General features: G+C 39.4%; 1 long non-coding RNA gene, 1 other non-coding gene and 1 pseudogene across 2 annotated transcripts in view; all 3 read left to right on the top strand.

The window, feature by feature from the left end:
* The window catches only part of LOC116685613 (uncharacterized), a 42,514-nt gene that overhangs the window by 17,319 nt on the left and 18,243 nt on the right, over positions 1 to 6,952 (top strand). The window lies entirely within an intron of this gene.
* LOC116687175 (U2 spliceosomal RNA) lies at positions 1,349 to 1,532 on the top strand. Its single transcript, XR_004331488.1, has one exon. It is a non-coding gene; the product is annotated as a U2 spliceosomal RNA (small nuclear RNA).
* LOC116687164 (uncharacterized) lies at positions 2,182 to 2,365 on the top strand (annotated as a pseudogene).

The following is a 6,952-nucleotide window of genomic DNA, read 5'->3' as shown; positions in this document are numbered from 1 at the left end:
GTTCGCGCTCTCCCCTGATAACATGTGGAATGAAAACATCAGCATAATCAGATGGGTGATTACATGTAAAGCATGTAGTCAACTGTGGCTCAAAGGATTTAGTATCTACTATAAGTAGGAAACTGTGGCGTGTAACGTCTGACACATTAATGCAGAAACATAAGTTCCTGTAATTTTATTAATTTACCCGCACTCATTACTTTAATTAATCCAAATTCAGTTAATCATCCTATCAGTCATAACAGCTCTGTTGGTAATGTGGAAGTAAACTGTAAATTAGGAAAGAAAACAAGAATCTGACTTGTTGTCATTTTTATATGTAGAAGTAGCCTGGCTTTGCCCTCCTACTTATTTCCGCTCAATTTTTATTTTCCTTCAGTACTCTGTCTGGGTTTGCGGCATATTCTAGGGTTTTCTCCGGCTAACTATTTGGGGGTCCAATTGGTGATCCGAGGCGTGACTGACAACAATGACATTACATAAGTTCCATATGGATTTTGGAGTCACTTTGACAGCGATTGACTTTAAAGACTAAAGTAAAAGGACAATGTATAAAAGGCTCCATTACGTTGTAGCTCACATTATGGCTCTCTAGCAGGCATTTTTTATTAAAATAGGTTAACGATTGTGTTAGAACCACGCATCTTGGAGGAATTACTGTAAAGTCAAGAGAAGCTTGCAGGCAGCTTCGACTTATATTAGCGCTTTAGGTTTAATTGCTAATGTTAAGCATGACTGGGAATAATTGAGATTAATCTTGCACAGCTACCAGAAGACTTAAAACTTTCAGACAGGTTGCTCAGGTCACATCTACGTCTTCAATCTCAGTTGGAGGCTGCTCAGTAATGCTCAGCATCACTGGGAAAGAGCTTCTAATAGACTTCACTGGTCTCTGTCCAGAGCAACGGGATCTGTTGGTCTATTTCTTTAACTGTCTATATAAATGTAGTGTTTTCATTCTTTTAACTTCAAACGTGGACCAATCTACTTTTGGTAGCAGTTTGATTCAGTTTTATTTTGTTTGAACTTGCTGTTGCTCATTTGTTCGAGTCAAATACATTCAACTGGTGATTTTAGCTTCTGATTTGTGGATACAGCATTGCATGATGGGATATGTGCCCATTTTTCTCAAACAATATGTAACAAACCTGTCAGGCTATAACTACACACAAAGCTGTTATAAATATGCCAACACGCTCACCAATTGTATAGAACTCCAAATTTAATTGTTGCGTTATTTCAATAGTGACTAAAACAATGGTTAAGGTGTAGTTTGATGTACCCGACCCCAAGATGAGACATGCCCTGTGAGAAATCTGGTCCTCTCTGCAGACCCTGTCAGTAGCGCTTCATTTCTCGTCCTTTTGGCTAAGATCACAGTGTAGTATCTTTCTATCATTTAATATCTATCTCGCCCCTACCGGGACCATACTAAATTGATTTTGGAACTGGTAGATGGGATTAGGGGCTTGCTCCTTCCACTCCACGCATCGACCTGTATTGCGTACCTTTCCAGGAACGTTGGCACCCCCTCTTAATGTCAAATGGTAATTCTTTCACATCCAGTAGCGCTCCGTGTCATATTTATTTGGTGTTTAAGTACCTTATGCTGTTACTGTTCAGAGCAATTAAGATTCTGGACACGAGTACTAGAGAAGAATAATAGTGTCACACCTCCAGAAACCAATAGGTGTGGTGTGGCAGTTGTCCATGTCCCCCAAAATGAACAAGACAGGAATAGTTGTAATTGAAAACCATAACTGTGTTTTGGTTTTTCCCAGAATATGAACCTTGGATCCACTTACTTTTTGTGCAGTTGATTAAGCTTGTATCCTACTTAAACTCTCTGTTGTACTTTCTCTACTTTATGTTGGAGTTAAATACATAACACGGGTGACTTTTGAGTGCTTTTGATTTGAGGTCATACAGCATTGCATACTGGTAAATCATACCCATACTTTACTTTCTCAGGGATGTGTAATAATCCTTTGTTATCCTCATTTAGGACAACCTGTATTCGTCCTATTTAAATCCCTGTAAAGTTGCTGTCCGTTTTTTATTCACTTTTTTCTTTATAGTCTCTCCTGATTTGGTGTTTTTCTATATTGCTGCGCAGCACAAGCCCCGTTAGTACATGGTGTTTCTTTGAAAGACTCCCCATGACTCGCCGTGTCAACCATCCTACTTCCTGGCTAGGGGAGACACCGAATGATCAAGAAAGGTGTTTCACTGCCCCAGGGGCCCGGCTTGGCCATTGCACTCTCACCTGAGCTGCCTCTGCGATATCCCCAAATTTGGGAATCTCACTGCATAATTTGTGATTAGTGGGGACTGCGTTCGCAGCAAAATGCTCATCAGCCCCTGATAAACATGTGCACATGACACATTACATCAAGAAAAATCCAATAGTTGGTTCTGGCGTTGTAAAAAACGGATATCTACCAAAGCTGTCACTGCTCAGTGGTAGAGCGGTATGCCTGCCAGTTTTAGGTTGTTTGGTTCGCTCCCCTCCCCTTCAGACACTGAACCCCCGAAGTTTGTGCTCGGATTGTGATGTTTGTGAGTGTTTATCTGATCATCAGGTGGCACCTTGATACGTGCAGCCCCGCCCACAGATGTGTGAATGCGGAATTCATCCTGTATTACTTAAAAGCTCTTTGAATCGTTTAGTCGTTAGATAGAACAGCGCTATATAAATATGCACATTTAAGGTGGCTGATAATATGCGCAAGTGCGACCATTAAAAAGCCTGACAAGAATGATCTTTGCTGATTTCATGTGGTGGCCCTGATGTTGTGGCCCTTCCCTCCCCACGGGTTAGGAAAAGTTTGATTTTCTAGCTCGGTCAGTTCAGTGGTGCCGGAGTATAGATAAGGCTACCTCAGCGACGCTAAGCTTGCCATCACAATGAAACGTTAGTGATTGTATTAGGGCTTCATTTGAAATCCGTTTTATATTTTTTCAATTCGTTTTTTCCAATAAAAAATATTCATTTATTTAGTTACCAATTAAAGAAAATAGTGTTTCCTAACTTTGTGCAAAGAGTAATTTTCAGCTTAGAAATGTAATCTTTTTGTATTGTTAAGAAAAAAGAATCCTTGTCTGCTGAAATTCACATTACCCATCGTCCCACTCTGTCTGATTTTGTTTTCTTGTTATTTAAATACGGATCCCAAAATGAAACATTTTATTGAAATCATTAAACGGAAGTGTCTGTTTTCAAAGAGCCAATATTTGAAAATCTAACATTTGCAATATTTTTCCCCCGCCATATATATTGCATATGAAAGAGAAGTAATTTTTACAAGATTACATAATACTCTATTTGGAAATAATATTATTCCTCGACTACTGCGGTGTATTTTAGTAAGGCAGGGCATCCCATAGAAGATAAGATAATACTATTATTCATCCCCACAGCGGAGAAATTACTCAGTTACAGAGCCTTCCTCAACAATAACAGCAAACAAAAACAAACAAGTAACACACAGCACAGCAAAACCTAGACAATTGTGCCGAAGGAGACTGAGGTAAAGTGGCGTTATAAATTTTTCAGATGTGCGGTATGCCATAGTACAAAAAACATATGCAGTGGAAGTGCCTTTAAAATGACATTTGAATAGGTAATTAAACAGTTAATAAAGCCAAACGTAGGTATTAAATGAACGCTTTTCTACTTGAACCCATTGGCATTCATAATAATCATCCGCTAACGTGATGACAGTGACTGCTGTTTTTTTAATTTCTAGCCTCTAAATTTTCACGGTGTGGTCGCTAGCGGGGCCACTCGTCATGTTTGATAAATTGATCAGACCTGCATGCGCAGAAGCACTAGCAACAAACCTGTGTAATCCCAGACACATTAAATCAATGGAAACTATGTTAGTAATCAGACACAGACTTCGCCGTGCGCTGTGGCTCAGTGTTCGACGGATTGCCTGCCATCGGAAGGTTGGTGGTTCGAAGTTTCCTTGGGCAGACACTGAACCCGAGTGCCCCCGTGCTCAGCGCCCAAAATCGGAGTGTGAGTGTGTCTGACTGTATATCGATGAGAGGTTGGCACCCCATTGTACCGGCAGCCCCGGCCACAAGTGTATGAGATGTGTGCTGAATGTTGAATGTTTTCCTTAATGTAAAGCGCTTGGAGCTTTTAAGACTTTAAAAGCGCTATATAAATACGCACATACATGTAGTAAGATTGTTTTACTTTCCCAACTCGCGGCTGAAACGTAACGTTAGTTGGGACAGACTGACCCCTTGTTCTTATGCATAACTATATTACTTTAGCGTGCTGGTAGCAGCTTCTGCTGGTTTTTCTTTAGACTATATTAGCTTTAGCCTGGCCTGGAGCAGCTTCTGACTTGTTTCGTTAGACTAACGATTTAGCTTTAGCTTGGCAGGCAGGAACATTGTGATTGTTGCGTCATCAGGTGATTAGTTCCCGTATTTACAGCACTTTACTTCTCTATCAACAGCAAAAAAGGATTACTGTCAACATCGCAACGTCCTGCGATGTGCCCTATTGCGCATCTCGCACATTCCAAAGTCGAAATCAGCTAAAACACAAATATCGTTCAGCCATTTTGAAGCAGAGCAACACATCGACAGTACCTTCAAAATGGCTAACAGTAAGCAAAATCTCTTATACTTCCCCATTAAACGTTTTCGCTTGTTAGACTGCGTACACCACACCAGTAGGGATATAATCTACCAAAATTATTATTTGTTCTTTAACTTTATAAAATGTTAAATTTACAAATTTCTGTGAAATGTACATTGAGACAAGTTTTTTGCTTATGGTCCATCAGGACTTTTTCTAATTTTAACAAACATCTAAGTGTACATCGCAATCTTCCGCAACACTATTCTCCCCTTACCTCCTCAATTTACGCCCGTTGCGGTAAAGGTACTATTTTTGTATGAAATTGAATGCAACAAGTGTAATTAATTTTTACTGTTATTTTTTTTTGTTTTTCTTTATGTCCTACTCTCAGTGCCAGAGTCAGCAAGTGACAGAAAGAAGCTTTATGAAAGCAGGCGGACAGAATTTAGGGAAAAATTTACAACAGACACAGAACGGCTTTAAGAGTACAGAATGGAAGAACGAAAGGTAAGGATTTGGAAGTACAGAAGTTAACATTCACCTTTTCTGCCTGCCCACATTAAAAGAAACTTGTTTCTTTTCACTTGGACCATATTTTCCTATGATTATTTCCCTGTCTGTACATGTAAGTTTGAATTTTGTTTCTGTAGTGAGCAGAACGCTGTAACCCGGCAGCAGTCAAACGGGCTCTATGTGGTCCTATGGGGCCATGTTGGCTTCTTCAATTTTGTCATCTAAACGGCTGTTTCTTCTGCCACTGACGCTTCAGATTAATTGTTTTTATCTGACATTTCACAATTGAACATTCATACAGAGACCTTTTTTTTTTTAAAGAGAAAATCCTCTATTTTCACCAAGACTGCTAACAAGTGCCATTTAAACCCCCCCCCAACTACTCATTTAAATCATCATTTTCGCATTTATAGAACCATGGAAAACGGGTGAAATAAGGTGAGTTCAACCGAAACCCAGAGTGTGATTGCTTAACGTGGAAAGACGAAGAAAAACGGCTTTATACCTAGTTTACTAATTGTTTCTGTCCCTTTGACAGAAGTTTATTCTTACAATAAAATTACGGTTAGATCTAATTGGATCTTGCTAGGTTTTAGCTAGATAGATATGCTAAAAGGATATAACTTCTAATCAATGGTCTCTCTGCTGGCTCTTTGTACATGGTAAACACGCAAAATCTATCCACTTAATTTACTGGTGCCACAATTGCCCAATTACTAACATGCATGCTTGTTTCCTGATATGCCGATGCAGAATCTTACTAAACACTGGACCAACTTTCAAGAATTGTTTCCATCAGTGCTCAACCCAAAACAGGAAATATGTCCAAGTTAAAAAACCAACAAAGAGACCCTTTAATAGTTTTGTCTTTGGCATATTTTAGGCTAGATAAGCTAGTTAGGTAGTCCTTTTTATCATTAGCTAGAACAGATGAATAACCTTACACCCTGCGAAATGTCCAAACTATAAATGCTTCAGTAATAAAAATGTATTTATTGTTGCGAGACAAGTGTCAGATATTAGCTTCTATCATGTGGGTGCTACTGCTTCTTGCTAGACTGTTTATTTTTGTTAGCTATGCCGCCAGTGGTCATTCCCGCATCTGAATACTCAATGTAATTAGCACAGTTGAACACACAATTCAATCAAATTTATAATACTTGTGCATAACCTTTTTTTTAAAAACCAATTCCGTTGCCATCTAACACACACAACGACACAACACCACACACACACAAACACACACACACAACACAAACACACCCACACAACAACCACACACACCGCTATTGAGTCTCCACTCGTATCACATGACATCCCTAATATGTTTCCTTGGTTTTGAAACAATCATTAATTATCCAGATATCAAAAATGAAGCACGTGTAAATTTTAAGAAAACAAACTTCAGACCTTACAAGAACAGGAACGAAAAAAAACGATGGCTGGAAAACGTAAAAGTAATCAGAAGAAAGAAACGTTTGAAGCTGTATTGGATATAGTCACCATTGACCGCTTAAAGATACTTTTCAACAAAGTTCAAGAACCAAATAAGAAGAGACAACCTCCCCAAGCGAACAACCCTAACACACCCCCCAACCCAAAGGCATCACAGAAAAACCTAGAGAACAGAATAAATTGAAACAAAACACTGTCAAAGTGAAGGCAAGTCAAGAAACCCTACACAGAATAGAAGCTTGTGGAGATGACCAAATTTCCTTTCTACCACTAGCCTCAACAGGGGAGTGCCCTTTCATGAGAATTTTCAAGTGGTAGCCATGGACTATTTCACACCGTAGGCAGTCCCAAGGAAGGGTGCTCCTTATGTCAAAGGCTGCA

Source organism: Etheostoma spectabile, chromosome 3, assembly GCF_008692095.1.
Source record: "Etheostoma spectabile isolate EspeVRDwgs_2016 chromosome 3, UIUC_Espe_1.0, whole genome shotgun sequence".
NCBI lineage: Eukaryota > Metazoa > Chordata > Actinopteri > Perciformes > Percidae > Etheostoma > Etheostoma spectabile.
This window is presented reverse-complemented; position numbering and strand designations above follow the sequence as displayed.